At 46.9% G+C, this 24,466-nt stretch overlaps 1 protein-coding gene across 1 annotated transcript in view; it reads left to right on the forward strand.

The window, feature by feature from the left end:
* Positions 1–24,466, forward strand: part of mst1rb (macrophage stimulating 1 receptor b) — a 176,834-nt gene that overhangs the window by 54,391 nt on the left and 97,977 nt on the right. The window lies entirely within an intron of this gene.

A 24,466-nucleotide genomic window follows, 5' to 3' on the forward strand; every position in this document is an offset into this window, starting at 1 on the left:
ATATCCCACTGGTCTAAAGTCATTGGCGCAAATTCAGATGCTATTTTAAGGGCGCATGCATGGCCACAGGCCTGCATGAATGAATGCTATGCACACCGATCTACAGACACCCTGTGCACAGATGGAAACATTCAAAGCCTTGATAATATTTGTCCGTTTCCCGGTTTTGTTTGTGCATTGGTCAACTAAAAGTTTAGTAGCCTATATAGTACATCTACATGCAATATCTTTACAACAACAACGCCTAATTACGACCTATTAATTTGGACAACTTTATACAGCCCTATAAAGGCTAAAGTTACCTTTAGTTTTGTTCCAATGTACCGTTGTGTATGGCTTTAAACATCGTGTGCGCTTTAACATCAGCCTAAGCATGATTCCAGCTGCGCTAAGGTTTTGACAAGCACCACAATTTTGCCTACCTTGTTGTAGCCCATCTGAAATAACTCCAAAGCTATGTTCCCTCCATCCTTTCGTTGTTTTCAAAAAACGTTTTATATCCATGATGGCCTTGAAGTCTTGAGTTTGTGAATTCGCTTAAATAAGCTTATTATGTGCTGTTAACCAGCAACCATAGACAGTAAAAGAAAGCAGCAAGTAGCAAAACCTACAATTTCTGTAGTTGCTGCGTCCATTCATTGTTATTCTCTCTCCTGCTCAAACAACAGTTGTGCGTGCATTAAGTTGATGATAACGTGTTTACAAACTCTACTTTACATAAAATATTGTAAATAGCCTACTGTCATGCAGTTAATGGGATACTGTGCAGCAGAGTGCGAATTACCCCACCATAATTGGGGGGTACTGCTCCTTCACTTCTTCTATGACCATTATGGTCCATTACCATATCAATCCCCACCGTGATCGCCAAGTGCAACATGTGTTGTGCAACACACATACATCTAAACATGCGACAAACTGATAATCAGTAGGCTACAGAATATCTCATTGTTATTATATCCAAAAGAGAACTGTTTTGATCAACTCTCAAAAGTTAGAAGTGAAGTGCACTGAAATACCATTCTAATTACTAGTAAAAGTAATACCTTTACAAGAAGCCTATTGCTTATTTCATGACATATTGATTTGGTTTATTTTTAGATTTCATAAGACCTGGAGGTAAGATCCAACCCTCTAATATAGCCTAGCCTACTGTATAAACAGAAACCAATTTTCCATTAGTCTATGGTAGTCAGTGTCAAATCAACACAATTGCCTAGAGGGTAACACTCCATAATAAGGTGCCATAATAAATAGCAAACTAGTAATTACCTAACCCTTTGTTAATTGTTACTAAAATATCTATTTGGCACAAGTTAATCGTTTGTTCATCATTAATTAAATATTAGTTGTTTGCATAAAATCTGTATGTTAATGTTTTAACAAATCTATTAACTAATATTGTATTAATATATGTTAATAGTTAACTAAATATATTTTTGGCACTAATTAACAGTTATTTCTTACATCATTTAAATGTTTATTTATTATTATTTACAAACTATATGCTAATATAAAAGTTAATGACATATCATTATTTATCTAGCTTTTATGATTAGCTTTGTTGAGAATTTATGGAATTTATGGTTTATGGCTTTATGGTCTTGTGGGGTGCATACGGCACCCTACTGCCAAGTCAAGTCAAGTCAAGTCAAGTTTATTTATATAGCGCATTTCATACACAGAGGTCATTCAATGTGCTTTACATAAACAAAACCAAACAATAATAACAAATAAAAGCATAGAAGGGCAATATAGTCAAAGAATAGTTAAAAGGTAAAATAATAAAAACAAAAACATAAGACACATGGTAAAATCATTTAAAAATAAAGAATAATTAGTAAGCAAAAACAAAGGCAAAGTAGTAAAAAAAAAGTAATAAAAGACAAAGTAGAATAATTATCAAGGCAGATTCAGAATTTGTAACTCGGCACAGTTAGCAGAAAGCATCTGAGAACAGTTTGGTCTTAAGTCTAGATTTAAAACTGGCTACAGTTGGGGCCTTTTTGATGTCATCCGAAAGTTGGTTCCACAGCTGAGCCGCATAGCAGCTAAAAGCTGCTTCACCATGTTTAGTTCTAACTGTAGGTTTTTCACCTGGGACCTGAGAGGACGAGAAGGTGTGTACTGCTGAATCATGTCTGACAAGTATTTAGGTCCTGCTCCATTTACTGATTTATAAACAAGCAATAGTGCTTTAAAGTCAATTCTGTGACTTACTGGAAGCCAGTGCAAGGACTTAAGAATTGGAGTAATGTGGTCAGTTCTTTTAGTTTTTGTTAAAATCCTAGCTGCTGCATTTTGTATCACCTGAAGCTGTTTAATAGTCTTTTTAGGAAGGCCTGTGAACAGTCCATTGCAGTAATCAACCCTGCTGGAGATAAATGCATGAATGAGTTTTTCTAAGTCATGTTTTGACATCAGCCCTCTGAGTTTGGCAATATTTTTGAGGTGGTAAAAAGCTGATTTAGTTATCGCTTTCATGTGGCTGTTGAAATTTAGATCACTGTCAATTAATACACCAAGATTTTTAACAGTATCCTTTGCCTTCAACCTTTTTGTGTCAAGGAGAGTGGCAACCCTAAGTCTTTCCTCATTTTTACCAAATATAATTACTTCAGTTTTTTCTTTGTTCAGCTGAAGAAAATTTTGAGACATCCAGGTGTTGATTTGTTCTATACACTGACACATAGATTCAAGAGGACCATAGTCGTTTGGTGATAGAGCTAAGTAAATTTGTGTGTCATCTGCATAGCTATGATATGAAATCAAATTATTTTGAATGATTTGTCCAAGTGGGAGCATATAGAGGTTGAATAATAGTGGCCCCAAGATCGATATGAAGGGATCTGTCGTGGAAATTATCCACTTCCCGAAACCTCCAATCCAACTAGCACTCTGATGTCAAAGACCCGAAGGAGAACACCAAGACGAGAAATGCTGAAGACTGTTGATCCTTTATTCACCGTATTGCAGTGATGATACAATCCAAACAATGTCAGGACTGAACCGTCAGGCAATAGAGTGATGAGTTGCAGCTGCTACCCCGATGAGATCTGATCTGAATGTGCCTGAGCTCTCTCTTTTATGCTCTCAGGGGCCTGAGAGGCGTTCCTATCATCAGGAACGTCACCAGGCCCCTTCTAGCCAATCAGAACGTTTTGGGACTTGAGATATTGGTGGAAACTCCTTCTCATACAAACATTAAAAAATCTGTGTTGCTAGGCAGAATACATGTGATCAAGTTCTATGTGTAATCTGTTGCCAGGCAGGGTATGTTTTGATTTGGTTCTATGTGTCACTTCAACTTTGGTTTCACTTCCCCTCTCTGGAAGGTCCCTGCATCTCCTCTTCTGCTAGCCCCTTCTATTTATGCCCTTCTGGTAAGCACCTTTCTCTCCCAGGCCCTGTTTTTACTTTCACTCTTAGCCTTTGACAGCTCAGTCTCATGACTTCCAGTAAATGTTGCATAACAGTTGCACAAACAACACCTTTATAGTAAATGGAACGTTTCTAATAAACCAGCACACACACACATAAGTATTATTATTATGTCTAGATAAAATCACCACATATTCCCCCCTTTGAGGCTAAATTAGCCTCACTATGCAGCATAAGCAGTATTTAAACGCAGGAGTGTGTCATGACCCCTTATATATCGTCGCGACACCTCAGGCTAGATGCACATGAGCAAGTTACAGGGGAATAGTGTCTATTATTAAAAACCTAATGTTAAACATGAAACCTTAAACCTTATGTAAGAACTAATAGGAATGTGTCGGCATTACTGCCCTTATGTGAGTAAGTAATAACATTGGTAAGCAAACCCCGAACGCCCAGATCAAGTGACAGAAAGGCCAATTGCTCGTTAAGAACGAGTTGTGAAATCTCCCCATTTATTTACTTAAAACAAATGGCTGGGACCCGAAACGGATTTGTCCCCAAAAGTGGCCTGAAACCCATATATTTTCAACCAGTCACTTTTTGCACACGAGGTCAAGTAAAACCCCATGCTTCGTGGCACTCAACGCACTAGGTATAGTTTTAGGCATTGGTGCAGCCTAATCCGTCACTCATCTATACCCTACTCGGGCGCATGGGTCTTCTGCAATTCTTATGATAAATCAAGAGCCCTGGACGCCCAGACTAAGTGACAGAATGACCAATTCCTTGTTATGAACATGTGGCTAGGACCCGAGACGGATTTGTCCCCAAAGCGGCTAATGTGCTAGTCACTTTGAGCATAAAAGAATTTTCATGCAACGGCCATCGGTGCCAAATCGGAGTTACATAACAACTTCATGATCCCACTCGTCACTCACCCATCCTTCTTCCAGGTATATGGCTCCTTAAGTAAATTCTTATATAGAGTATGTAAATGGTGTATATATGGCCCTTGTCTGGCCTTTACGCACCACCCCCCTTTGTTACTCGCAACGTCATCCCCTTACTCCTCCGGATTCCTCCGGGCATTCACACTAGCGTGAGAACGGGTGAGCGCGCCGGCCGCAGGCGCGCCACACCGAGGGGACGGGCCGCCATGCTCTGCCTTAGGTTGCCCCTGCTGGCCATTGGGGTCGTACCCGTCCTCGAGCACTGACCGCGCCACACACCTGCCACACCACTAGGCGGGCCAGGCCCGACGTACGGTAAGTTGGGGTGAGGTGAGCGCTTCTAGTAGCCAGCTTTGGTTATACCTGGCCGGGTTTGGATGGCCTTGCAGTTGAGGGCTAGACCTCATAAAATTGAATCAAGATTACTTAACGCGACTTATTCGTATCAGGTCACAGCCCATAACCCTACTTTCTTGACTCTGTCACCTGGGCGTGCAGTCATGTGTCTTGTGAATTACCTGTCAGTGCTGTGTATGTGAGTGTGAGTCAGTGTGTGTGTGTAGAGATGGGTGACTCGCAGGACCCCACCTCTACTCGTACATGACCGGGAGAGGAAACTCCGGGGGAGGAAACTCCTGTTCCTGCTCCCGCTCCTGCTCCAGCATTCGAGCGAGGAAGTCGCTCTCCATTACATGACCCTCGTTGAACTCGTCTTCCATTATTCGTCCCACACTAGTTTGCACTAAAAGAATTCTCTCATTTTCATCCTCCTCATCCCATGGTATCATTACATTCTGGACCACGAGCTGTCTAGCAACCACCTTTGAGCAAACCTTTCCACAACATTGAGTAATACAGCAAAACATTCCTACCACTAAGGCTGCTCCTAGCAATAACTTCCCCAGAAATGCTACAATCTTACCCCCCCATGACCCAAAGGTGTCCGTCAGCCACCGGGTTACAGGGGCAAAGATTCCTGAGATATCCGGGATTCCATCAAACGTCAGTCCTTTTCCAGAGTTCTCGTGGGCTTCCTTGTTTACAGCCTTGAGTCTTTTCATTGCGTTTGTGAAGTCGTCCATGTTCTCGCCTTCACCTGGGACGTACGTACAACACGAGTCTGTTCCAACGATCGCGCACACTCCACCTTCCTTTGCTAGTATCCAGTCCACTGCTATCCTGGTTTCCATTGCCATTTTTGTGGTGGCGTTCAACCTCCTGTCAAACGCGTTGAACGCGTCTATAGTGGCATTCATGAACCGCAGGGCGTTGTAGTGGATGTAGTTGATCCATTGAACATTCTTGGCGATGCCTACGGATGCTCCGTAGAAGGGGAGGGCGGCTTCAAATCCGGCGAGTACCTCGTCCCGTGCCTTGAACTGTCTCGGGACGTTGTGGGGTTGTCCGAATATGTCCATATACACTCCATCATCAGCGTCTCTTCGGCTTCTCCTCAGGTTCCCTTTAATCGGCGTTTGCTGGTTGGCCCCTGGGCTGGTTGAGTTCAATGTTGAGTTGCGTTCTGACCAGGGGACTACGTAGGTCTGCTGTGCCAGGATGACCCTGGCACACTTTCCTCTCCAGTATTTTGGAAGGGTGTTTCGCAGTCCCCATCGTCTTCCACAGGCCCACCATAAGTCTGCCAGCGGAATATCCTGTTCGTACATCCAATTCACGCTCAGCATCGTGGTATTTACTTCGACTCCAATCCTCTTTCCGTTGTCGCTATTCTCCACCAGGCGGAAGTAGAAGTTGTTGAGTTCGTGGACCCACTTGGCTGCACAGCGTCCTTCGAATGCTCCTACATCCTCCACACCTTCCTTGACTGTGTTTGCCGTGGGGTGTACTTCAAAACACTCGAACTCTACATCCCCTGGAATCTCATAGAGATGATGGGTTTTCTTTATCACCCTGGTCCCCATGCCTGGGTAGTCCTTCCTGCACCTTGCCTCGTTCTGCTGGAGCTTGTGCGCTTCCCCTGTCTGTTTTCCGGATGATGGGCCTATCTTAGTCCATATTTTCCGTAGCTCCTCGCTTCCCAGTCGCACAAGACATCCAAACGGGGAGAACTTGTCTTCTGTGTACTGCTTCCCTGACTCTTGGTGCACTATATCTTCTTCTCCAGTTCCTGGTGCTGGCAGCACTGTCAGCTTTGGTTTCACCGCCGAACACACATAACACCCTCCTTCTGGTTTTACTGTCTTTGCTGTGTATTTGGCCCATTGCATCCATGAATTATTCTCCCAGGCGCCCAAAGCGCCCGTGGATCTTTTCCTTCTGTTCTTGGTTTGAGTCCCATTAACCTGTTCCCTTTTCAAGACCTTGGGAAGCATGCTTGTACTATTTACATTCTTGCTCTTATTTTTGCTTTGAGTCACTGCATTGTCCAGCACCGGGATGTACTCGTTACTTCCCGATGCTTCTGGTTCTGGCGTGTGTGTCTCATCTCCTGATCCTCCTATGTACAGAATATTGTCCGTGTCTAGGGCACTATCGTCGAGCAGCTCCTCTCCATCTCCTCGCAGAGAGTCATTGGGGGTGGCAGTCTGCACCCCCTTCGTCGCTCTCGTCGTTCTCTGGGGAGCCCGGGAGGGGCCAGTCAAGGGCCTCTTCGAAGCCTCCAGTCCAATGGGTACCGGGGGAACTGCCCCAGTTGGTCCTCTGGAGAATTCGTCTTGTTTCTTGGCTGGTCCCTGGGCGGTTATCCCCGGAGTGGGGGCCGCCTGTGTCGTGCCCTGAGTCCGTCGGCCTCTCCACCACAGGCTCCGCAGGAAGCCGCGAGCCCTGCTGAGGAGGTGTCCGGGGGGGAGGCGTATGGACAGTGGGTAGTCTGAGTGCGTCGAGGGCCTCGGCCATTTCTTCGGCAGATGGCTGTGCTCCACTCTGGTCGTCGGCAGGGGCGTCGGCTGGGTATGGGTAATCCCAGTCGCTGTAGAAGTCCCCAAAGTCGATGGTGTCGTTCCCTTGCTGGTGTGATGGTGGCGATGGCGGTGCTTCTTCTTCCGGCCTCGGCGCTTCTTCGGCGTCGCCTCCTGTGAGGTCGGGTGTGTCCGTGGCATGAGAGTGGGCTGTAGGGTCGGCTGGTGGACCACCGCTGGTTGAGGCTGTGGCAGGTCTGGGTACTTGGGATTCGGGAGTGGCTCCCATCTCAGGTGGATGTCGCCTTCTCCTCCTCGAGCCTGGCTCGGCCCCAGCATCGCCAGCACCTGTAGGCACAGATAGGGGAGGGAGAACAGCAGGCACCCTAGGTACATTGCGCCCAGGGCCATCAGCAGGAGCCGGCAGTATCCTCCGCCTCGTACTCCTACGCGTACTCGGTCCTCCCCTTTGTTCCCCACCACCATCATCCTCCCCGGGGGAGTCTGGTGGGGGTCCTGGCGGGCTCTGGTCCCCGTCATCGTCCTCCGACTCCTCTGGACCTCTCGCTCCTTCTGGTGGCACCGCCCTGTAACAAGAGTTAAGGTGATACCACAAATCTGATCCTTGCACTCTTACCGCCCGGGGGGTAGCCTGGGTCACTCTGTAAGGCCCCTCTGCTCTGGGGTCGAGACACGATCTCTTAAACACCCTCAGGTACACCCAGTCTCCCACTTGGATCGGTCCTGGCTCAGTCCTCCGCTCCCGCGCTCTCTCTCTTCTCTTCTGCTCGTTGAAAACTGCCCTGTGAACTTGAGAAAGCTGTTTAATATAACTGCTCACCTCTTGTTCTAGAATTTCCAGCGGGGGCCTCTGATCCCCTCTGAACCGTGGCGTGGGCATCGCCCGCCCCGTCACCATTTCGTGCGGGGTCAGATGCGTGGTTCGATTTTTTTCACAACGCATTTTCATCAGCGCGATTGGTAGTGCGTCAACCCAATTTAGGTTTGGCAGGTTTGGATCGTCGTGCGCGCTTCGGACGATCTTCGCTATTTTATTCTTCAGCGTTCCGTTCGCTCTTTCGACCATCCCCTGAGATTGCAGGTGGTAAACACAACCAAACCGAGTCTTGATGCACAGCGCCTGTGCAATCTTTTTCCATGTGTTGGCCGTAAACGCTCGGCCATTGTCGCTGCTGATTATTTCTGGGATCCCAAACCTGGGTATCACCTCCCTCGCTAGGAATCGAATCACCGTTTTCTCGTCCTGCCCTCGGCTTGGACAGGCTTCTACCCATCGTGAGTAGCGGCATATTATTACCAGTGCGTGTTTGTACGTGTTCACCGTTCGACCCATGTCGATGTAATCCATCACCAGGTGTTTGAACGGTCCCTCTGGGAGTGGCACGTGTCCCAGGGGCCGTGGTCCTATGCCTATTGTTATGTTGTTTCTGTAATTGTGTGTGGCACAAGTGTGGCAATTTCTTAACACGTAATTGATGCGATCTTGAAGGTATGGGGCCCAGAACCCCTTGTCAAGTATCTGCCGCTTGACCTCCCCCCTTGCGCAATGATCCACATCATGCGCATCATGAACGAGGAGATCGAGGAGCCCACTTGGGGCCACCACCCTTCCGTCATGACTCCTCCACACGCCATTCCTGCCTTTCGACGCACCTCTCTCCTCCCATAACAATGTTTCGGCCTGCGGAGCTGCATTCTGTGCGTCTTTAATAGCGCTAAGCGTGAGTAAAGGATCCACAATCCTAAAGGTTCGTCCGTCAGGCAAGGTGCGGACCACTGGGGCTTGTATCACTGTGTCGGTTGCTGTGAAATAGCGATCAATTACGCTCGGTGAGTATCTAGCTTCACAAGGCTTGTCGCAGCACTCAGGGCAACTGGCCCTCTGGCATAGCGCGCAACAGGCGGGATCTACCTGGTGCTCATGGTCGTCATCACACCATTGGGAGCACCACATACACGTATTGTAGGGGTAGGGGCATTTTGTAGGGCAAGGCATACTGTGCATTGCCCTGTTAAGCAGTATTTTGTGCGGCTCATTATCCTGTGGGGATTTAGGGGCTGTATTCAACTTCCTAGCCTCTAACGCCGCTTCCTTTGCTGCCTCATCTGCCTGTGCATTCCCTAGGGTAATGTAATCCTGTCCCTTACAGTGCGCTTTGCATTTGCATATTGCGAGTGTTTTTGGACGCATCATGGCTGCTAACAACAACTGAATTTGCTCTAGATGCTGAATTGGGCTCCCATCCGATTTCTTGAACCCTCTCTGTTTCCACTGGGCGCCATGCACATGGCAAACATTGTGAGCATAGGCGCTATCTGTGTGTACGGTGGCATCCTGCCCTTCTGCTAAAGAACATGCTGCTGTCAGCGCCTTTAATTCAGCTAGTTGCGCTGAACATGGTTGTGTGCACGGTTCGCTCATAACTGTCACAAAGGTTTCTGGACCTTTCATCTGCACTACGCTGAACCCTGCATGCGTCTTGTTGTCATAGTTATGGCTAGAACCATCCACAAAGTAGGTGATTCCTTGTCCTAACGGCTCACTCTGCAGGTCTTCCCTCAGCTTGGAGAAGGCGATTGAGTCCGCCACACAGTCATGTGGCTCGCCCTCATAATCAAGCGGGATGAGATCCGCCGGGTTTCCTGCCGTGTCGCATGCCTTTATAGTGACATCTGGGCAGAGTGACAGATTGTAGTACCTCAACTGCCTCTGAGGCGTCACGCAGAACTTCCCTTGTTCCACTAACTGCGTTATTGCGTGGCTGGTGTGTATCACCACTGGCCATCCCATGGTAATGTTGGAAGCTTTGACGTATGCCGAATACACTGCTTCAAGACCCTGGAAGCATGGTGGGTAGCCTTGGGCCACCGCGTCCAGCTTTGAGCTGTAGTAGGCAATTGCCTGTTTGCCGCGTCCATGGCACTGTGTCTGTGCCACGATCGCGGTCATGTATGCGTCTTTTCCTGCTTCCTTCCTGACCGACACGTACAGATAGAAGGGTCTTCCGTAATCCGGCAGTGCAAGCGCAGGTGCTTGCTGTAATTCTCCTTTGATGCGTTCAAACGCCTCATTTCCATCCATTGTCCATGTGAGGCGGTTCCTCAGGTGGCTGGTTCCAGCTTGCACGATCATGGCTCGTAGTGGGGCTATCTTTTGTTCATAGCATTCCACCCAGTCGCTGCTGAAACCTATGAGTCCAATGAACGACATCATTTGCTTTACTGTGTTTGGCCTCGGTGCTTTGGTAATTGCTTCAATGTGTTCTGGGGCGATGCCCTTGTGCCCATGCGAAATTCGGCGACCTAAGTAGATCACCTGGGGCTGTGCAAATTGTAGCTTCTTCCTTGATGCTTTGTACCCCCCTTCGGCCAGAACGGTCAGTATGTAGACTGTATCCTTCTCACACGTTTCCTGGTCCGGTGAGCATACCAAGACATCGTCAACATACTGCAGAATCGTGCTCCGGCACACAATGTGTTTTAAGTCCTCCTTGAGCGCCTGGTTGAAAATGTGCGGTGAGTGCTTGAACCCTTGTGGGAGCCTTGTGTACTGGAACGTCTTGCCTTGATATTTAAATGCAAAGAACTCCCTGCTTGCGGGGGCCACTCGTATGGTGAAAAATGCTTGAACCAGGTCAATAGCGGAGAACGTTGTTGCACTTGCCGGGATGTTGGTCATCAGTACGTTAGCATGTGGGACGTCCGCTGGATAGTCCTCAATGCGTTCATTAACAGGTCTGAGGTCCTGGACCATTCTCCATCGCACTCCGTCTGCCTTCAGCACAGGAAATATGGGTGTGTTGCACCTCGCACTTGGGACTTCCTCTAAGACTCCTGCTCCCAGGAGATCTTCAATTGTTCCTCTTATTCCTTCAGCTGCTTCTGCTGAAATGGGGTACTGTGGTTGGAAAGGCAGCGTCGCTCCTGGTTTCAGTCTGAACTCCACAGGGCTCGCTGACTTGACCAATCCTATGTCACCATCTCCCTGCGACCATACCACAGGCGGCACTTTTCTCAATATTCTCTCTGTTCGTTCGGTGCCTGTCTCTGTCGCCTTTTGTAGCATCATCATTTTCCAGGGGGTCGGTCCCGGCCTCCCTGTTTTCTTATCCGTCTCATTGTCTATGTAGTACTTCTTGTATTCCTCCCATTCTGGGTCAGATTTGTTGATGGGCACATGGTTCTCCTTATCCCAGCATCGATATCCTGCTCCTCCCAGTAGGCCATACATGCAGTATGGGTTGCCATAGGGGCATCCCTTAACGTAGGGTATGTCATGAACTTCCTCCGAGGCCATTTGTCCGCCCTGGTGGCCTTCCTGGGACTGTATTGCTGGTTGTGCTGTCCTTTTCTTGGGGCACCATGACAGGTGTCGCATGTATGTACTCCATTCCGCATCCTCTTTGCTGAATGGCACATGTCTCGTTTTGTCCCAGCAGCGGCGCCCCGCTCCTGGGAATAGGCGGTAGAGACAGAACTGATTCCCATATGGACACCCCTTAGCATAGGGTATCTCCTCTTTCTCCTGTGGTTCTGTGTCCATGATCTCGATCACTTGTGGGACTCCCCACACGGTGACTGGTCTGTCCAACTTTATCCTGAACATTGGTTCTCCTTCACAGCTTATGGCCGTTTGTAGTCGGTCATTCCCTGTATCTTTCCATTTGATGCACTTGGCCTCGAGCATTACTAGGCCCATCTCTCTTGCTCTGTGACCTCTGGCCACTCTCAGGGTGATGTGTGGCATGGTTCCGGGAATGTTGAAGATTACGCCTAGATCCCATCCTTCCACAAATTTCACCTCAGCGGCTACTCCTTCTTTGGCCACCACTAGTGCGCGTATGTCAAGTGGGATGCGTCCCCACTTACCCACTTCCCTATTCCATTTTTCTTCTCTCTCTTTGTTTGGCGTTTGGTCGAATTTTATCGTGCAGTGAAAAGGGCATCTTGGCGCCCTCAACTGAGCATGAAGGCTGTTTATTTGAAAGGCATGCTCGTTGTAGACCACTCGCTCTATGTTTGGTTCCAATCGTCCAATCCAGTAGACCTGGTGAGTTTCAGTTTGAGATGGGGCACTTATTCTTAGGGCCATTTGTGTTGCCAGTCCTGTTATCTGTACTCCTGTTGGGGAACACTCAATTTGGAGTCTTAGGTTGCACAGCGCATCTCGTCCCAATAGGTTGACGGGCGTGTGTTCTGCTATTAAGACTGGTATCCTGATTTCCTTGTCTTCTATTTGGATTGATACTGGGGCTGTCATTGGAATTAGCTGCGTTTTCCCCGAAAAACCCACTGTCTTCATAAACTTTCCTGAAGACCTGGGGAGGTGTTGGGCATCTTTTGGGTGAAGACAAGTATACGTTGCCCCTGTATCCACTAAACATTCTACCTCCATGCCCTCGATTAGAACCTGCAGCATTGGTTCTGCGTCAGCTCCCCTTGTCAGGGCGGGGAACTGACCCTCCCCTGGGTTTTCTGGGCCTCGTCAATTCCAGCTTCCCCCGTAAGGGGAGACTGGACCAGAGGGTGCCTGCATTTGCTGTGGAGCTCTCCCTTGTTGGGGAGCATAATTTCCCCCTTGCATTTGTCCTTGATTTGCCTGTCCTCCTTGGTTGTTCTGGCCTCTGGCTTTTGTGGGGCAATTCCTGGAGATGTGGCCTATTCCTCCGCATATCCAGCATTCAATGTTGTTCCCTTGGTTTTGCTGACCTTGGTATTGTCCTCTTCCATAGCCTCCTCTGCCTTGTCCTCCTCTTCCCTGGCGGGATCCTCCTCTGCCTCTTGGCTGGTACCATTGTTGTCCCTGTTGCTGTTGTTGTGGGGGTCCATATGGCGCTTGCTGCCATGTCTGCATCATGGGCTGCACAGGCTGTGGTTGCATCATTACTGGCTGCTGCGTCATGGGTTGTTGTACCACTGGTTGTTGTGGCTGTGGGACAGGGGCTGTAGTGGGCATCACTGGAGCTTGGGTGGCTGCCTTCTTTGCCCCCTTTGCCTCCTGGAGCTGTACATGGGTCAGCTTCCTTATGGTCTCCTTTTCTTGTTGCTCCTCCCTGTCTTTCCCTTGTCTGTACAGAGTTACATGGTGCACTACTGCCAGCCTGAATTCCTCTTTGGGCATAGCTGCCACGCGCCAGTCATTTTCCAACTGTGTTCTTACTTCCTTTGGCAGAGCGTCCATGACCGCTCTCCTGAATTGCATGGTGAGGGGTCCTGAGTCTTCTGGCCTTTGTTCCATCCTTATCGTCCACTCCTGCGCTGCCTTTTCCACGAAGGCTGCGGGATTATCACTATCTTTGAGCTTCTCTATCCAGACGGCTGAGGGGCTGTACTGGTTGGGGTATGCTGCCCTCAAGGCTTTCCATACATCATTTCGGACACTGTCGAAACACAGGGCATCCCTGTTGGCATTCATCAACCGCCCTAGGTTCTCTCTCTCCAGTACAGCCTCTGTGTCCGCCTTTCCCAATATCAGGCCGAGTAGATACTTTATGTCTCCCACGGCCAGATTTCGGCCTTGAGTTTCTGATTCTAGCCGACTTATCCATCGGCCCGCACCCTCATGCAGGACAGGGAGTCGTGAAATGAGGCCATTCACATCTGAGTGGGTCCACGGCTGGTAGTGGGCCGTTTGATTTTTTGTTATCAATGGTGCCATCACCACTGTCTCTTCTTCATCCGATTCTTCTGGGATGGTTTCTCTCCTTTCCTTTTCTCTTCTGGTTCTTTCTCTCTCCTTTTTTCCCTCCTTTTCCAATTTTTCCAGCTCCTTCTTGTTTTCTTTCAGGCCTTTTTTCACTCCCCCTTCAATTTCGTTGAGTCCCTTCCGTACCCCTTTTCTGATCTCGTCCAGGCCTTTCTCCACTCCTTTTTTCATCCTGCTGATTCCGAACAGTCCTGTGGCGAGTACACTTGGCGGGATCATCATTGGGAGCATTCCGGCCTTTCCTCTGCATGCCTCTACTTGTCGCTGGTGGGCCTTCACACCCTTTTCTCCTCTAAATGTTCTTCCGCAGCCGAGACACACTGCGGGGTCCGCTTCTTTCGAGACCTGTGGCAGTTCTCTCTGAACTTGCTCTACAAGGAACTGTTCCAAGATACCCAGTCCTTCCTCTTCATCTTCCGCCGACTCATAGTCTTCTCCTGAGCCAACCTGGCTGTCTGCTCCGTCCATGTCTTCCTCTTCGTCTTCCGCTATCGTGCTTGGACCGCAGGTCAGTTTGAAGGTTAGTCGGCGGGCCCCCTTTTTGTCGGAGGACTCTCGTCTGGGTTCTTGACAGCTTTCCCTTTTCTTACTCTCCTGTTTTCTTTTCAGTTCCTCGTCCTTCTTCATTTCTTCCTCTCTGAGCTTTCCTTCCCTTTCTTCTTGCGCTACCATGGTCTTCATTCTTTTCAGGACTTCTGTCATTTCTCTATTTAGGCTCTCGCAGCATTCCCTGCAGGCCTTTTTATACTTGGCATGCTCTGGCGTGCTCCCTGGGCCTGCCCCTCCTTCTCCCCACCTTTCCACCTCTATTATTTCCTCCATAATCTCCTCGGCCAGCTTTCCTTCTTTTGATCCGATTCTTTTAGCGGCTTTCAACTCCTTCAGACCTTCTTCCATTCTCATCATTTTTCTCTCATACCGTTCTTCGCTCCCTTGTTCCTCTTTTCTTTTTCTTCGGTGTCTGTCTTCTGCTTGCCTAACGGCCTCTTCCACTTCCTTCCAGCATGCCTGGATGTATTCCTTGAGCCTCCGCCATAGCTCCTTGCACCCCTCCATCACAGGTTCCTTGTCCACCTGCGACCTCACCCAGGCCAGGGTTTCCAGGGCCTCTCCATCTTGGGCCTCTTTCTCCTCCTCCCCTGTGGCCTTCATCCATTTTTTCATGACTGCCTCCAGGTGGTCCCACAGCTCTTCAAACCACTGTTTCTGTCTTTCTTCTCTCCCCCCAGGGGCCTGCTCCCTCCTTTGGCCTGGGAGGCGTGGGGGTTCGCTTCTTCCAGTTTCTGGGTCACCCGCACCCGTCTTCTGGCTCTCCCAGTAGGGCTTTTGGGGGCTGGTTACCGGAGATCCATTTGTCTCCCAATGTCCTTTTGTGCTTGCGTGGAAGTCACTCACCACCTGCTCTTCCGTAGCTTCTTCTCCTCCTGTCCATTCCCTCCTTCCATCCGGCACTGTGCCCTCCAGGAGGTATTCTGGGATGGTCGTCCCGGTGGGGGATGATGGTGGAGATGGTCGTGCAGACGCCGGTTGGGGTGTTGATGGTCTTGACTGGGGATGAGCCTGCTCTCTTCTTATCCTCTTTATTTCCTTCAGCACCTCCACGCAGGATCCTTCCAGTGTGATTCCTTTCACTACTAGCGGGGCCTGCACTGCCAGGTGCACCGTTGGGGCCTGTGGTCCATACACTGGTGCTTGTATCGCCAGGGCCCGCGGGTTTCTTTCCTCCAGGCGTCGGAATATCTCCCGCGCGTTATCTTCCTCTCGTGGCACATCCGGGTATAATTTGTCCTTTTCCCTGTATGGGGGAGGACGTGGCTCCTCCATGGGTGGAGCCCCTGGTTCTGATGTTTGAGTCAGAGCATCCAGTTCCCTTCTCGTGGGCTGTAGTTGGGGGCACTTTTCTGTGATGGGCGTTGTGGGCGGAGTGTCGGGCGGTGTGTCACTCTGGTCAGCCCTCTGCCTCCTCTTCCTTTCCGATATTTTTGCGAAGGCCTCCAGAGTGTTCAACTCCTTCTCTCTCTTTTCCTGCCTCCGTGTGCTCTTGTCATAGCCTTTGTAGTTCATAATTTTCTCCCTCATCTGTGCAATTATTGTCGGGTTGAGTGACCCTTCCTTTGGCCATGCTGTGTGGTCTCCTTTGTATCTTAGGAACCACTTATGGTTGATGCTCTTTACGTCTTTCTCAGCAATGGCATTCTCCTTTACTACTTCCTCCAGGGGTGTCATTACTCTAGTCGCCATTTTCTTTTAGAGGTCGAGGCCGTAGTCTCTCCTTTCTTGTTCTGCTGCGTCCTCCCGGTCAGTGCAGAACAGAAGATAGTCCTTCTTGTATTGCCTTTCGCTCTCCCTCTTGCACCTGTTCTGGTCTTTTTCTTCCCAGTCCAGCCGTAGGTCGCTCACTAAATACAGTATAGAATTCTGCACGTCGTCCCACTCCTCGAAGACAGTATTCAGTTTGCCTCTTCTTTCTTCAAATGTCTTTCCTTTATCGTTCACTGCGCTTACGCTCCACCCGTTACTCCCGTGCTCGGAGATTCTTATTGTCCACTTTTCTTTTACTTCCAGGTCACCTGATGTAGCTCCTCCTTCACTTCCGGCTGCTTGGGGCTGTGGTTCCTCCTGCTTCCTCACTGGCAGGCTATTAGGGGTTAGCTCCCCCAACAAAGAAAGCGTTGCTTTCAGGTCTATGTCGTCTCGATACTTGCACCTATATGGGAATTTACACTCAAAGGGGACTTCACCCACGTATCCTACGTGTTCTTGGCCTTTTCCGTCTCTGACGCTTATCTCCCAGTCGTGTTCGTCGTATTCAACAATATCTATGGCCCAGAGCACGTTCTGCTGTCCCTGTTCCATATACTTCTTAGAATCCTTTCTGTCCTTATCCTGAGTCTCTGCCGGTTTGATGTGTCACTTTCTTTTTAGATGTCAGCGTCTTTGGTGAAATGGTAGACCTTATTGCCCCACATAGACTTGAAGTAGTCTTCTTCAAACTCCCTGTCTTCTTCTTCCCTACGACTGCGCTTGAGGGAGTCCCCTCTGTCTTGCCTCTCTCTTTCCCTCCGGCACCTGTTCTGGTCCTTCTCCTCCCAGTCCAGTCGGAGGTCGCTTATTGTATATAGTATGGTGTCCCTTACCTCTCCCCAGTCTTCAAGGACAGTATTTAGTTCAGCCCTTCCTCCTTCGAGCACCTCTCCTTTATCGCTTGTGGCGCTCACGTTCCACCCTCTATTTCCGCTTTCCGCGACCCTTATTGTCCACGTCTCTTTTATTTCTGAACTGCCGGATATGGCTCCCTCTTCGCTCCCTGCTGCTTGGGGCTGTGCTCCCTCTGGCTCCTTCTGCGGCAGGGTAAAAGGGGTTAGCTCATACACCAGGGGAAGTGCTGCCTTCTCGTCTATTTCGTCCCGATTTCTGCACCTGAAAGGAAATCTGCACCCAAAGGGGAACCGCCCTACGTACCCCACTTGTTCCTGATCCTCTCGGTCTCGGATGCTTATTTTCCAATCGTGCTCGCCGTACTCAATGATATCTATGGTCCAGATCACGTTTTGTCGTTGATGTTCCATATACCTTCAAAGTTTTCTCCTAGACCTGCCTAATGGGTTCCCCAACCTTTGCTAGTCCGACGTGTCACTATCGTCACTCCTTGTGTCCATAGGCGTTCCTAACTCTAATGGGTAAGCTTTCCCTATCAGGTATTCTACTTTCTCCAGTAGCTCTGTGTAGCTATGGCACCTATATGCCCCGCTCACTAGGCCCTCTCGGTTTCTTGTAAATACGCACCACTTATTATTTTGCTGTCGAATGAACGTGATATGCCACTTACTTTCTAAGTTCATTCGCTTATTTGTGGGCGTTACCCTGTTTATTCTCTCTAAATCCTGACTTTTATCTATTATTATAACTATCCTCTTTATTTTACCAACGTTATTTTATCAGTGGGGACTTTAAGCCCTTACCTTTCCTTTCAATAATATTTCTTCACTCAAAATTATCCTTTAACCTTTTATTTTATTTTTCACAAAGTACATTTATTGGCTTTATTTTCTCTTTTATTTTATTGAAGCAAGTACAAAACTTTCATTTTAAGCAAGGTTTAGCAGATTACAAGTTTTAGCCAGGCAGTTATTGTGGAGTTTATTCAGCTAAGTAGTTGCTATAGAGGCCTTGCAGCAGTACCTCCCCCCTTCACTTTTCCTTAGTCCCCTATCTCTAATCTCTATTTGTCCTTCTCCTTCTCGCAGGTGGGGAATCTCTCTCAAACTTGCGCTTTCTGCCCTCAGGTGGGGCAAAGAGCTGGTCAACCACTGGCCTTGTGTTTACCCCCACAAACTTTCCTACCTGCTCTATCACTGTCTGCAGGGCCAATGGCGCTACGCGGGTGCCTAGCCTGGAGTGGGTTCCTCCGTATTTGTCAAACTGATCAATGTGAACTGAATACTTGTCCCTGCTGTTTCCTTCCTTGTTCCAGAATACTGACACTGACAAAGACCTTCTCATAAAACTGGCCAGCCTACCTCTGTCTCGGCCAACTATCTCCCTCACCTCCCGCTCTATATCCTGCACTGACTGGGGCTCAGCCGGGCCGTGAACCTCTCCCTGCTCTCTCTCTTGCCCTGGCTCCTGTTCAGGCTGAGACACAGTGGGGCTTTGGCTTGGGCTATACTGGGGATTGGTTGGGCTGTAGCTTACAGAGGGTGGTGGGTTATATCGGGGAGTGGCTGGGCTATTGACTATACGGAATGGGCTGTGGATCAACTGGTGGGATACGGTGTTACCTGGATAGGGAGTTGGAGCTCTCACTGGACCCCCTTGATCTGACTCCTGGCGCCCCTCTTCTTCTGACCCTAAGCTGCTGTAGCCTGTCTCTGGTGGGGCACTGGCCTCCCCCTGTCCAATGTCTGCCTCTATCTCTCCCACACTACTGTTTGGAGTGAACTCCTCTGAGGAGTCTGTGTCGGGCTGTCCTTCACCTGAATCGTCAGAAACTTCAAGGCGGTAAAGGATTTCTCCTAGGGTCTCTGGCCTATGGTCTCTCACAATCCTAAGCTTGGGCACCGTTGCTCTAGCACGGGGCTCGGGGGGGGCATCTGCAAAAACCTCCAATAGCTGCAACAATCTTCTTATGTTCAGACTATGGTTGTTGTGCAACCTTCTTATGAAAATGCCCGCAGCGGCTTCGATTATGTGAGTCTGACGTCCGTCTGTCAGTGTGACGATCCTCCTTCCCTCGCCGAGCTCCTCTACCTCAAATGTGTATGTGTACTTGTCTTGCATCTATTGTGGGCCCATGCCCAGGCAACAAAACAAAACACAACGGCGCACACTCAGCTTTTACAGAAACAACAACAAATTATGATAAAATATGTTTTGTTCATCACCCTTTTTGTTCAGGACGGTTTTTTACACATTTTAACTCACAGCTAATATTGCAATTTACCTATTAACCCGTTCTTTTCTCTGAGACACACATATATTTTAGGGCAGCCCGTGCTCCCTTTACACAAAATACTATTTTAGTTTTCTCCTTGAAAACTAGATTTCCTCCTTGGAAATTAAAACACTATTTCAGTTTTCTCCTTGAAAACTAGATTTCCTCCTTGGAAATCATTACATGGCCATTTAACTCAGTTTTCTCCTTGAAAACTACTTTTAACCGGTTTTCACAATCACAAAACGCTTTTTAAGATCAACAGTACAACCCAATCTCTGTCCTGTGTCTCCACTATTCTTTTGAGGATTCAGGTAAAACACCCCTTCCCGGCCTACCCACCGACTCCCACAGTACAGCCTTCCCTAATAATAAGCAAAACGCTTACCTTGGGCCCGGAACGCTGTACTGATGGAATCTGCTTCGCCCGGGACGGAACTGCTTCCCTTGTTGAATCCTTTCAAATCTCGGTAGGAACCTCCAGATCTGTCGTGGAAATTATCCACTTCCCGAAACCTCCAATCCAACTAGCACTCTGATGTCAAAGACCCGAAGGAGAACACCAAGACGAGAAATGCTGAAGACTGTTGATCCTTTATTCACCGTATTGCAGTGATGATACAATCCAAACAATGTCAGGACTGAACCGTCAGGCAATAGAGTGATGAGTTGCAGCTGCTACCCCGATGAGATCTGATCTGAATGTGCCTGAGCTCTCTCTTTTATGCTCTCAGGGGCCTGAGAGGCGTTCCTATCATCAGGAACGTCACCAGGCCCCTTCTAGCCAATCAGAACGTTTTGGGACTTGAGATATTGGTGGAAACTCCTTCTCATACAAACATTAAAAAATGTGTGTTGCTAGGCAGAATACATGTGATCAAGTTCTATGTGTAATCTGTTGCCAGGCAGGGTATGTTTTGATTTGGTTCTATGTGTCACTTCAACTTTGGTTTCACTTCCCCTCTCTGGAAGGTCCCTGCATCTCCTCTTCTGCTAGCCCCTTCTATTTATGCCCTTCTGGTAAGCACCTTTCTCTCCCAGGCCCTGTTTTTACTTTCACTCTTAGCCTTTGACAGCTCAGTCTCATGACTTCCAGTAAATGTTGCATAACAGTTGCACAAACAACACCTTTATAGTAAATGGAACGTTTCTAATAAACCAGCACACACACACATAAGTATTATTATTATGTCTAGATAAAATCACCACAGTATATTGGGTGCAAAAGTGGCTAGCACATTTAACTGCAGATTTTGCATGTGCACACTAAAGTCGTAAATGTGTAACAGTAAAGTTGAAGTTGTACATATTTTTTTATATCTTGTTAACACAAAATAGGGGCTACGGGTTCACAAATCCTTTTTACAGGTACACAAATCCTTTTTACAGGTACACAAATCCTATCCTGTGAGTCACAACTTTCAAGAGTCACGCACTCGACACTTTTGCTCCAATCGTTGCAGCGCAGTAGGTGCGAAACACATTTGCACATCCGTGTTTCATAATCTGAGAACATGCACAACATTCGTGCATTTGTAAACCCAAATGTGAACTAATGCATCCGAAGTTGTGCATCTGTGAAATAATTTCTCATTAATAAAATTCTACAGATCGCTTTGATTTTCTTGCACGACTACAAGTCAATTGATACAAGTGCTCGAATCTGCTTCTACGAGTGACGAGTGACTTTTGCTCCTGGCTAGGTGATATAATAGGTGCAAAAAGATTTGTATGTGTGCACGTCGAGCAATCGATCGAGAAAACAAGGCGGCCGGATCTGGATCCTGGATCACGCTCAGACTACCATTGCCTGCTCATAAAGTAAGTAAGTGCCAGACAGCAGTGATACATTTACAATTTGAAGGACATCCGCCGCTATGAGGTGAAAAACAGTTTTGAAGAAATTGGTAGGCAGAGTGTCTAAGACACATGTGGAAGAGCTGAGATTCTGTACCGTTTTTTCAAGTGTTTCGTAGTCTATCAAGCTGAACTCTGACATCAAGTTTAGTTTCCCTCTGTTTGTTGCTGGAAGTTCAGGTTGTTGAATTTGTAATTGAGCAGATATGTTGAGTCAGTGGGTGGTTGTGTGAGAGTTTGCGCTCCTCTTCTTCCACTTCATCCTTATTGGATACCTCTGTGGTTGGCTGTCCTGTAATTGGTGACTCTCTGTCTAGTCTTTGAAAGTAGTGTACTCTTTGCCTTTGGAAGTACTATTTGGTTGCTGGTTGGATTTGGTGAAATTCAGGGGAGGGGTGTAAGAGTTAGAAATGTAGTTTAGTGTTTGTATGTGATTTTCGCCGTAATTAAGCAGCTTTATTGATATTGGTGTTTTGGAGCCCCCTTTGGAGAAACGCTATACTGCAGTTCTGCTGCGTTTTGTCCTTGTATTGTTGCCATAGCCGATCAGAAGCGGTATGCTTTGCATTGGGTAGGTTGACTGTATAAAGCACTCCCCACTTTTGTAACTGTGAAATGTTGTTTAAGTTGAAAACTTTGATATACCACCTGTATTATGTTACATGTTTACATGTATTTTTAAGATTTGGGTGCAATTCTAGCGACTTAGAGAACGTTTATTAATGTTTTCATTATGACCACGAGTTCATACACACTGAGTCTAACGTGACTAGCTGTAAACTCCGCTAGCAACTTTCCATGCATTCAGTGTAGTTAAGCAGTTTAGCTTAGTGTGCATGGAAAGTGCAATTCAGTCTAGCAGGAAATGAATATACATTTAGTTTAGCATTATGTTTATGCATTACCTCCGTATGGTCTACGTCTGTGAGTGTTTAGTGAGTCTCAGAATATTAATAAACTGTCGTTCTGTGCACCTGACCATTCCATGTCTCCCTTGCTAGTAGGGCTGACAGTGATGGTATAGGAATGATGCATGTAATATAATATAGCCCATTGAACTACTTGTTGTTTTGTTTTAACTTTTCCTAAAAGAATAAATGTGATAAGCCAGTTTTTGTCTCAGTCCCTTCACCGTCTGACTATAGTTATATATTACTAATATATTAATAAAGCTTAACCAACTTTATTATAAGGGACCCCACGCTTATAGCTATATACCACTAATATATTAATTAAGCTTAGCCAACTTTATTGCAAGCGGTTCCGGCGCTGACAACAGTGGCAACATGTCAAGGTAGCTCCATGTTTTTTTCTTGAATTTCCCCTTGGGGATCAATAAAGTATCTAACTATTGTAAGGGTCTTATGGAGAGTGGTTCATATTGGGATAGGCAGAAGCACAGTTTAATAACAATTAGTTAAATAATAATATGTCTTTAACTTTTCTATTAACATATACAGTAGTTTGCAAATAAACATTAAACATTTAAATGATGTAAGATATAACTGTTAATTAGTAATCACATATTAATGCAATATTAGTTAATAGATTTGCTAAAGCATTAACATACAGTTTTTATGCAAACAACTAATATTTAATTAATGATGAAAAAACTATTAACTTGTACCAAATAGATATGTTAGTAACAATTAACAAAGGGTTAGGTAATTACTAATTTGCTATTTATTATGGCACCTTATTATGGAGTGTTACCGCCTAGAGATATGTGAAACCTAAGCAATCTTTAATGTGATTAAGGAGCATATAGCCTACTATGAAAAAACATACTACCACATAAGAACTACAGAGCGGTAACCTACAAGAATCCGATAACCAGAATGTAAAAACAATAGGCCTACTAACCAATTAAAAACAAATTCAAATACTAGCATGTACTATTTAGCCTAGGCTACTTGGCTCTTTATGTTTCCACAGGTTTCACTAATGTTATGTAGGCTTAGCTACATCAGAGCCTCTTGTGCATAATAAAAACAACACAGGATCTGTGCCAAACTAATTTCAAAAGGGCACAATAATTTATTCAAGATAAAATGAGAATCAATGGACACCTAGGCTATGGACTGGAGTTCATCTCCTTGGAAATGACAAACCTCACCACAATGTAAAATAATAATAAATGATTTAAATAGAGAATTATCTTGCTAACTAACCTTGGTAACTAACCAAGGTCCACTTTACTAGCCTCAGTGGGTAAGTAAGTAGCAGGTAAGTAGCCGGTAATTAAATGTATGAAGATGTGACATAAGCTATGAAAGAACAAAACACGTTAATACATGAAGGTTGTAAAATAACACATTTTGTCGTCTGCTAGCAACTTACATTTACCCATGCACGTCAGCAGCAAACCGAATTTAGGCTACTGGAGGAATCTAGCGTTTTGTCATTCAACGTCGTTGACACTTGCTTGAGAAGTTGAAGTCGTTCTCTATCTCCGTTGCTTCTAGCGCCACGGTGGTTAAAAATGGTACGGTCCATAATAGGGGTGTCTGAAATCGCTTTACATTACATTTTTCCTAGTGAAAATAGGAGTTGACTTGTATTGTAGCCAACTGTAATGATATTTTTTCACAATATCAGAAAAATTATCTGCTCCCCCCAAAACTGATATTTCTGTCTCTTTGGGGGGTACTGGGTCTTCATTGGGGGGTATAGTACCCCCCAGTACACCCTGTAATTCGAACTGTGCTGTGCAGAGTTGGAAAGTTAGGTCAACTTGGAAACTGTTTCTTGTTGTTGAGTTGCCTGATGGTAGGTACAGCCGTAGCTTACACCTGCAGGAGCGCTTGCTTGGGCGCCTGTGTTGCGCAATGCACTTTGCTCCTCTCATCTATACGACGCAGTTCCCATTTCTCCAAACCATACAGAATTACAAGGACAAATATTGCTACACGAGGGAAATCAGTGTGGTGTCCGATGTGAAAAAATAGGTATAAATCTAGCGTACACATTTCCACGAATCACGGATGTGTTGATGACATAAATTAGGAAATATTAGAGGACTTAATGAGACGTGATGTTGAACTGCATGCCGATGCCATTTAACCCAAATGCCCCAGCAGCAGCACGGGAGAGGAGAGCTTATCTGACAGATCTGCATCGTCTATACTCTGGGTAGATTACATTGCAAAAATATCACCATGCATTCATAACCTCGTGATTCAGTGAGAGTGATCCCAAAACATCGGAAAGTGACATTTCTGTATTACATTTTGTCAAGAGGAAAAATCAATAGCAA

Source organism: Alosa pseudoharengus, unplaced genomic scaffold (genome assembly GCF_046254945.1).
Source record: "Alosa pseudoharengus isolate Yale_2024_CS ecotype anadromous, Long Island Sound unplaced genomic scaffold, YU_APseudo_1.1 YU_APseudo_1.1_scf_5, whole genome shotgun sequence".
Taxonomy (NCBI): Eukaryota; Metazoa; Chordata; class Actinopteri; order Clupeiformes; family Clupeidae; genus Alosa; species Alosa pseudoharengus.